Source organism: Erythrolamprus reginae, chromosome 12 (assembly GCF_031021105.1).
Source record: "Erythrolamprus reginae isolate rEryReg1 chromosome 12, rEryReg1.hap1, whole genome shotgun sequence".
NCBI lineage: Eukaryota > Metazoa > Chordata > Lepidosauria > Squamata > Dipsadidae > Erythrolamprus > Erythrolamprus reginae.
The window spans coordinates 1,604,553-1,613,671 of NC_091961.1; positions in this window are offsets into that span (position 1 = coordinate 1,604,553).

Genomic DNA, 9,119 nt, shown 5'->3' on the forward strand with positions numbered 1-9,119 from the left:
ATCATGTCCCCCCAGTAATTGCCAGTAATTTTATGTGCACTGAGAGCATCTGCCCCAAAGACAAATTCCTTGTGTGTGCAATCACACTTGGCCAATAAAGAATTCTATTCTATTCTATTCTAATTGATAACGAGTCTACCAAATCCTATAGAGAAAGGTTTTTCAAAAATGGTAAGAAGTTTTTTATATTGGGGTTCCCTGTTTTTAGATTTTTTAAATGTACAATTGCTATTTTAGATTTTAAATTATTAGATTTGTCAATACATATTGTTCTTTATCACTGTTGTAAGCTGCCCCGAGTCTAAGGAGAGGGGCGGCATACAAATCTAATTAATAATAATAATAATAATAATAATAATAATAATAATAATAATAATAATAATGGCTTCCTTGAGTAAACCGCAGCACAGAATCAACTCAGAATGGAGGGAATTGTGCCCGTTGAACACAAAAGGAAAATAAGAAATTAAATCAAATTAAAATTACTACTTTCTTCCTATCCCTCCAAATGAACAGGGTCCGTTATTTTCCAGTAAGAACAGACCAGTATATACAGGACAAGACCAACTCCAAAATAAAAGAGGGTGTTAAGGGAGGGAAGACTTTCTAAAATAATTTGAAGGGACATTTCTAATCAAATCCCTTGGCTGAACTCATGGAAATCTATATGAGATATGTCACTTGTTCCAAGCTGGTAGGGTATTTTATTTCATTAGCTGAAGTTTGGCTTTCAAGCAGTTCTCCGCCATACCTCATATTCTATTTGGAACATTCCAATCAAGACTACAGTTGTAAGTGCAGTAAAGGAACTGCCAATTTTAACAAGGAGTCTTAACAAGTCATTTTAAGAGTCGGGTGGGTTGCATGCAAAAAGAGAGAGACGGGGGAAAAAAACACCCCGGCCTGGTTTTTGCCTGGATACGATTTTCCCTGATTTGAGTGCCAGCCTGATTTTAAAGTGTTCCGCTGCCCTACACAAATCCATTGTCTATCTTGTGCACAACTTTGAAGGAGCAAATCCACAAATCTGCAATGCAAATTCAAAAGGGAACAATTGCAAGGGAACAATTCTCTGATGAGGAAATTGCCTCACTTCAAGTCCAACTGATGGACATTTTCGATGTGATGCAAATAGCACACATTGTACTTGAGTGCAGCCCCTTTAACTAAGTCTTGTGGCGTTCAACAATTAATTGACTTTTTTCAAATAACAATTGGGATATAACTAGCAATAGGTTTATTACACTAAAGGTTTATTTACACTAAAAAAAAAAGGTTATCAAGCGTTTTAATCCGCAATCTAGAAGCTATGCTAACATCTTTGTCAGGCAAAGAGTTATCCAATTGGAAAAGATATTGTTAATTTCACAAAAGTTCTGGGGATATTGGGGCTACAAAGTGCGATGATCCCAAAGATGCAGCAGAAACCCAAGCAAAGCAGAGTATTTCCCCAAAGGAAAAATAGAGAAACGTGTCCTTTGAAACAAAATAATCTTTTATTAAATATTTAGATTAAAACAAATAAACAAAATGTGACTAACAAACATATAAGCATACATTGTATATCATAGGCACACATTCTATCGCAACATCATTTTTTCTTGTTTATATATTTGTAAGTAGTGTGTTTACAGTCATGTATTCTTGTTCGATCTGTTCTCCAAGGCAGAAAGTCTTTCCTCAGTCTTTCTTAATGGCCTCAAGTCTTTAAAGGTGGAGATTTTGTGCCCAGTCCAAGCCAGGCAATTCATAAACAAGATGCCTGGGGTGAAGAGTTGACCTTCCCCCTCAAGAACAGGGCAAAACCTTCCGGACATCCTGGGGTTTCTCTCCAGAGCATCTCGAACACAAAACCTCAGAAACCTCTAAAGCTCCATCGGCTCATTCGGCCATTTTGACAGAAACTTGTCTTCTCCCGCTGAAGGTTCTGGAAACCCAATAAACCTCCTTTCCTTGCAGTCAGTCAGCCTCCATTTCATTTCCAGAGACTTTCTCCCGGTTTTGATGGTTTTTCTTCTTCCTACAATTCTTACAGAGCCAAGGGAGGTCCCCTTAAATGCTGATTTTTGCTAGAAGAAGCGGTTTGGCTTTGAAAATACACCTCTGTTTAGATTCGTGTACAGATTTTCTGCACTTTCTGTTTGAATCTTTGTACAGAGACCGAAAAATTATCATGGACGGTCATTAAAACTTTGCTAAAACAACCGAGAGGGTGACGGCCTACGAGTTTTGCAAAGTAGTTTACCTCAACATTGAAGAAGTGGACTCTCCCTCAACATGGAGGCTCAAACAGGCCTCGTGTGACAAATTACTGGAAGTTTTTCAAATTATCTCTGCTTTGAAGCATTCTGCCTCCTCTCCACCCTTTCTTTCAGAAAAGCATTGTGTATAAGGGAAGAACAGTGTTCAAAAGGAAGGAAATGGAATATTTGTTGACTTGGGACTTATTTTACCAATGGCTGACTGACCAAAAAACCCCGTGTGAAGTAGTTGCAGGGTTCCCTGCCTAAATAGGGGGGTTTGACCAGAAGACTTCCAAAGTCCTTTCCAACTCTGTTATTGTTATTGTTATTGTAAACATTTTGAGTATTACTTCCTGAAACGATTTGTGCCCAGACAAACACACTGGTCAATTGAAGTTGGAATACATAAATAAAATAAAAAATAAATAGTGCCCTAATCTTGGTTGCTCTACATTTGAGCAAGATTGCTTTTCCCCCCCTCTGACAAGAATATGGAACTCTTTTTACATTTTAACATATTTTATTGTAAAACAGAATATAAAATACGAGCAATACATTGAGAACTTTAATACTTTAGGGTCTAATATTACAATCAAAAGAGGAATTAACAAAACAGCCAGTTAAAATAACAGGATTATCAATTCAATTCATAAGTATACAACAACTATGAACAAGATTGTAATAACAATTTAACTACTCTGAAATATTGTATCTACAGTAAGGCAGAATATTCTATTTGTAAACATTATGTTAAAAGGGACTAATTTCATATCTTTCATATTCATATTTAGCCGCCTGAGTCCTGAGGGATTGGACAGTATATAAGTCAAATAAATAAATGAATAAATAAATAAATATCGGATATATTAAATTATAACCTATAAAAATTCCAAATGAATATATGTCATTTTAAAATTCCTCGGCAGTGGTCATCGGTGTGAAGCTCCTTTGAAGCCTGTTTATTAAAACCAGAGGTGCCCGAATGGGAGGGGTGGGCTGAAAAACTCAAGAGGATGGCCATGCCTAAGGGAATAAGGACATTCCGTTTCAAGGGGGCTGTGCTTACTGAAGTTTGAGCAACAGGGTGCAGATTGGGGGTAAACTGGTGGGTGGGAGTTGAGCCCTTTGAGGATCAGGGCTAAGGGGATCAAGCCCAGAATACTTGCATTGGGGTGGGTACTGGCTTCCTCCTCATTGGATTTTTTTGCTGGAGGCTCATCGTCAAACCACGTGATTTTTCTTTTCCCTTGTTCTTTCGAAAAGCTGTGGAATTGACCACCAGCTATGGATTCCCTTCTTAAGGGTCCACCAGCCTTGAAGCCCAGGATCTGGTATGAAGGCTAACAAGGGCCAGGGAATACCTGGCGCCAAGTGTATTTTGCAGTCACCTTCCAACCGTTCTTTCTCCTCCTTCAGCCTTTTTCTGGGAGGTTCCTCGTCCCCCCAACTGATTTTTCTTTTTGAACCATCTGGAAAGGAAGGAAGAAAAAACTTTTCAATGTCAGGAAAGTCACACAGGAGCTCCTGTGCCACATTAAACTGATCTTTTAAAACTGCCAAATGAGGTCCTTCATGGTCCCCCAGGAAGGAGGAGATGCATGGCCCTACACCTGCCCAATATGAAACCACCTCTCTGAACGTAGAAGAGAAGAAAGGAAGGGAGGGAGGGAGGGAGGCAGGAAGGAAAAAAGAAAGACAGATATAAAGAAAGACAGAGAGATATAAAGAAAAAAGGAAGGAAAGATAGAAAGATAAAAGTCAGAAAAATTGAAAGACAGAAAGAGAGACAGAATGAAAAACAGAAAGAAAGAGAAAAAGAAAGAAAGAGAGACACACAGAGAGAAGGAAGGAAAAAGAAAGGAAGAAAGAATGAAAGAAAGAGGGAGGGAAGGATGTAGGGAACGAGAAAAAAGAACCCTTGTTTGGAGGAGACCAATCAGGTTGGTCTACTGAAACAAAGATGTCAAGTGATGATTCTTCAAGCAAGGATGCTCTACCATCTCTTAGCTATGGATTCCCATCTTAAGGGTCCACCATACTTGAAGCCCAGGATGTCGTACGAAGGCTAACAAGGGCCAACACTTGCATGGAATACCTGGTGCCAAGTATATTTCACACTCACCTTCCAACCCTGGAATCAAGCGAATGGGTCTCCTCCAAATCATAGCGTAGCAATGAAGGAGCCAAAGGTGAGCTCACAAATGGTTGGCGTGTTCCCAGGGCGCTGACCTCTGAAAGGGTCAAGAAGAGAAGAATGAGCAAGAGAGGTGGACACTCTACCATCAAAGCTGATCCTGACTTGGTGGCCCCATCTACCATCCCAGCTCTACGGCAGAAGAGGATGGGGACCGCTCTTGACTGAGGCTGTGCCTACCAAGCACCTGGTCCTGTTTCACACATTAACTCAAGAAACATCTATTAAAACACCTAGGACAGTGAGGGTGAACCTTTGCTCCCTCGGGTGCCGAAACGTACAGGCACACACTATTGTCTAATCTATGGCACTGGGCATGAGAGCCAAATTTCCAGGGTTTTGCAAGTGGCTCTCATCTAGAAAAGAGGCTGGTTGGCTGGTCAGATGCTCAAGCGGCCACCTCTGTCGCAGGAGGCCTGTGGTTCTGAACATGACTTCAGAAATATTCTAAATATGACTTCAGCAACCGAGTGGTCGAAGCAGGGAACTCATTACCTGACTCGGTAGTGTCAACTCCTAACCCCCAACATTTTCCCCTTAGACTGTCCACGATTGACCTCTCCAGGTTCCTTAGAGGTCAGTAAGGGGCGTGCATAAGTGCACCAGTGTGCCTTCCATCCCCTGTCCAACTGTCTCTCCTTGTCTCATTCCTTTTTCCTTCCATTCAAACATGTTCACCTATACTTTTATATCTTTTCTTTTATTCGTTTCTTTAGTTATATTACTACACATCTATTCTCTTCAATGTGTATTATGTATTGGACTAAATAAATAAATAAAACAAACAAACAAACGTGAGAACTGATGCTGAAGAGAGGAGGGTCTGGGGATGTTCTCCAGGGTGCCAGGAAGAGTTGAGTAGGGAGATGGCAGATGTGGCTAGAAAGGCTGAGGGGAGGCGGAGACGGGAGAGTTCAAGGCTGCCAGGTTTTACCAGCTGCAGTTGCTCCCTGTGGATGCCTTGGAGGTGCGATAGTCCCGGAGGCCCAAAATTTTGGATTCTTCCTTTACCTGGGATCAGGTGAGCAAGCAGGTGAGGGAGGGAAAGAGGGGGCTGGATCCACAGGTTGCTCAGAGAGGTTGCAAAGGTTGTTTCTGAGAGCAGGGATGGCTATCAGTATCGGGCAACCTGGACTCGGAAGGGTCAAGTTTTCTGGGCGCTCTGTGGTATATACCTGATCTGTAAAAAGACACCCAAAGAAGGACAGACGTCAGAAACAGGATTTTCAGTTTCTATCGGAGGACATCGGATGTCCTGGATCCAGGTCCTCAAAATGTCCAGCACCCATTCCCCCCCCCCCCGGCACAAAGCCATCCCCACACCCCGCAAAAATGGCTAATAATAATAATATATATATATTTTTTAAAAAAGGCTGTTTGCTGTGGGGCAGCAGGACAATGGTTCCGTTAAAACTGCAGGGCTCAATATTCCAGTGCCTGCACGAAGGTCATCTTGGCAGAGCAAGGATGAAGGCACTAGGCTGCAGCTATGTATAGTGGACAAAATTAGATCAAGCGATCTCTGACAGGTTTGGAGGATGTCAGTGTGGTCAACAGTCCTGTTCTGCTGGGCCAGGTTGAATCGGAACAAAGAAGCCCACACTTTCAAAGATTTCAAGCTAAACACGTTTGCATTTTTTAAAATGAGCAGAAGGAAAATAAGAAGCCTTTGTTCAAATTAAAAACCTACCACTGCTTTCTTCCTACCTCTCCAAATGAACGGGGCCTGGGGTTTTTTTTTGCAGTAAGAATATATATACTTTAGGACAAGGGCAACTCCAAAATAAAAGAGGGTGTCGAGGGAGGGAAAACTTTCTAAAATAATTTGAAGGGACGTTTCTAATCAGATCCCTTGGCTGAATTCCTGGAAGCCTATAGGAGAATCTCACACTGCTTACCAGAGTTTACAAAACTTTTGCCAGACCCATCCTAGAATATAGCTCATCTGTTTGGAACCCATATCGCATCTCAGACATTGACGCCTTTGAAAATGCCGCCCTGAGTCTACGGAGAGGGGCGGCATACAAATCAAATCAAATCAAATCGAATCGAAGCGAAGCGAAGCGAAGCAAATCGAATCGAATCGAAGCGAAGCGAAGCGAAGCGAAGCGAAGCGAAGCGAAGCAAAGCAAAGCAAAGCAAAGCAAAGCAAAGCAAAGCAAAGTAAAGTAAATAAATAAATAAATGAATGTTCAAAGATACTTCACAAGAAGAGCCCTTCACTCCTCCACCAGAAACAAAATACCCTACAAAACTAGATTCATGTATTCTTGTTCGATCTGTTCTCCAAGGCAGAAAGTCTTTCCTCAGTCTTTCTTAATGGCCTCAAGTCTTTAAAGGTGGAGATTTTGTGCCCAGTCCAAGCCAGGCAATTCATAAACAAGACGCCCTCAGGCCCAGTTGGAGGGGGTCAAGAGTTGACCTTCCCCCTCAAGAACAGGGCAAAACCTTCCGGACATCCTGGGGTTTCTCTCCAGAGCATCTCGAACACAAAACCTCAGAAACCTCTAAAGCTCCATCGGCTCATTCGGCCATTTTGACAGAAACTTGTCTTCTCCCGCTGAAGGTTCTGGAAACCCAATAAACCCCCTTTCCTTGCAGTCAGTCAGCCTCCATTTCATTTCCAGAGACTTTCTCCCGGTTTTGATGGTTTTTCTTCTTCCTACAATTCTTACAGAGCCAAGGGAGGTCCCCTTAAATGCTGATTTTTGCTAGAAGAAGCGGTTTGGCTTTGAAAATGGACCTCTGTTTAGATTCGTGTACAGATTTTCTGCACTTTCTGTTTGAATCTTTGTACAGAGACCGAAAAATCATCATGGACGGTCATTAAAACTTTGCTAAAACAACCGAGAGGGTGACGGCCTACGAGTTTTGCAAAGTACTTTACCTCAACGTTGAAGAAGTGGACTCTCCCTCAGCATGGAGGGTCAAACAGGCCTCGTGTGACAAATTACTGGAAGTTTTTCAAATTATCTCTGCTTTGAAGCATTCTGCCTCCTCCTCTCCACCTGTTCTTTTAGGAAAGCATTGTATAAGGGAAGAACAGTGTTCAAAAGGAAGGAAATGGAATATTTGTTGACTTGGGACTTATTTTACCAATGGCTGACTGACAAAAAAAACCCCGTGTGAAGTAGTTGCAGGGTTTCCTGCCTAAATAAGGAGGTTTGACCAGAAGACTTCCAAGGTCCCTTCCGACTCTGTTATTGTTATTGTTATTGTAAACATTTTGAGTATTACTTCCTGAAATGATTTGTGCCCAGACAAACACACTGGTCAATTGAAGTTGGAATACATAAATAAAATAAAAAATAAATAGTGCCCTAATCTTGGTTGCTCTACATTTGAGCAAGATTGCTTTTTTCCCCCCTCTGACAAGAATATGGAACTCTTTTTACATTTTAACATATTTTATTGTAAAACAGAATATAAAATACGAGCAATACATTGAGAACTTTAATACTTTAGGGTCTAATATTACAATCAAAAGAGGAATTAACAAAACAGCCAGTTAAAATAACAGGATTATCAATTCAATTCATAAGTATACAACAACTATGAACAAGATTGTAATAACAATTTAACTACTCTGAAATATTGTATCTACAGTAAGGCAGAATATTCTATTTGTAAACATTATGTTAAAAGGGACTAATTTCATATCTTTCATATTCATATTTAGCCGCCTGAGTCCTGAGGGATTGGACAGTATATAAGTCAAATAAATAAATGAATAAATAAATAAATATCGGATATATTAAATTATAACCTATAAAAATTCCAAATGAATATATGTCATTTTAAAATTCCTCGGCAGTGGTCGTCGGTGTGAAGCTCCTTTGAAGCCTGTTTATTAAAACCAGAGGTGCCCGAATGGGAGGGGTGGGCTGAAAAACTCAAGAGGATGGCCATGCCTAAGGGAATAAGGACATTCCGTTTCAAGGGGGCTGTGCTTACTGAAGTTTGAGCAACAGGGTGCAGATTGGGGGTAAACTGGTGGGTGGGAGTTGAGCCCTTTGAGGATCAGGGCTAAGGGGATCAAGCCCAGAATACTTGCATTGGGGTGGGTACTGGCTTCCTCCTCCTTGGATTTTTTTGCTGGAGGCTCATCGTCAAACCACGTGATTTTTCTTTTCCCTTTTTCTTTCGAAAAGCTGTGGAATTGACCACCAGCTATGGATTCCCTTCTTAAGGGTCCACCAGCTTTGAAGCCCAGGATCTGGTATGAAGGCTAACAAGGGCCAGGGAATACCTGGCGCCAAGTGTATTTTGCAGTCACCTTCCAACCGTTCTTTCTCCTCCTTCAGCCTTTTTCTGGGAGGTTCCTCGTCCCCCCAACTGATTTTTCTTTTTGAACCATCTGGAAAGGAAGGAAGAAAAAACTTTTCAATGTCAGGAAAGTCACACAGGAGCTCCTGTGCCACATTAAACTGATCCTTTAAAACTGCCAAATGAGGTCCTTCATGGTCCCCCAGGAAGGAGGAGATGCATGGCCCTACACCTGCCCAATATGAACCCACCTCTCTGAACGTAGAAGAGAAGAAAGGAAGGGAGGGAGGGAGGCAGGAAGGAAAAAAGAAAGACAGATATAAAGAAAGACAGAGAGATATAAAGAAAAAAGGAAGGAAAGATAGAAAGATAAAAGTCAGAAAAATAGAAAGACAGAAAGAGAGACAGAATGAAAA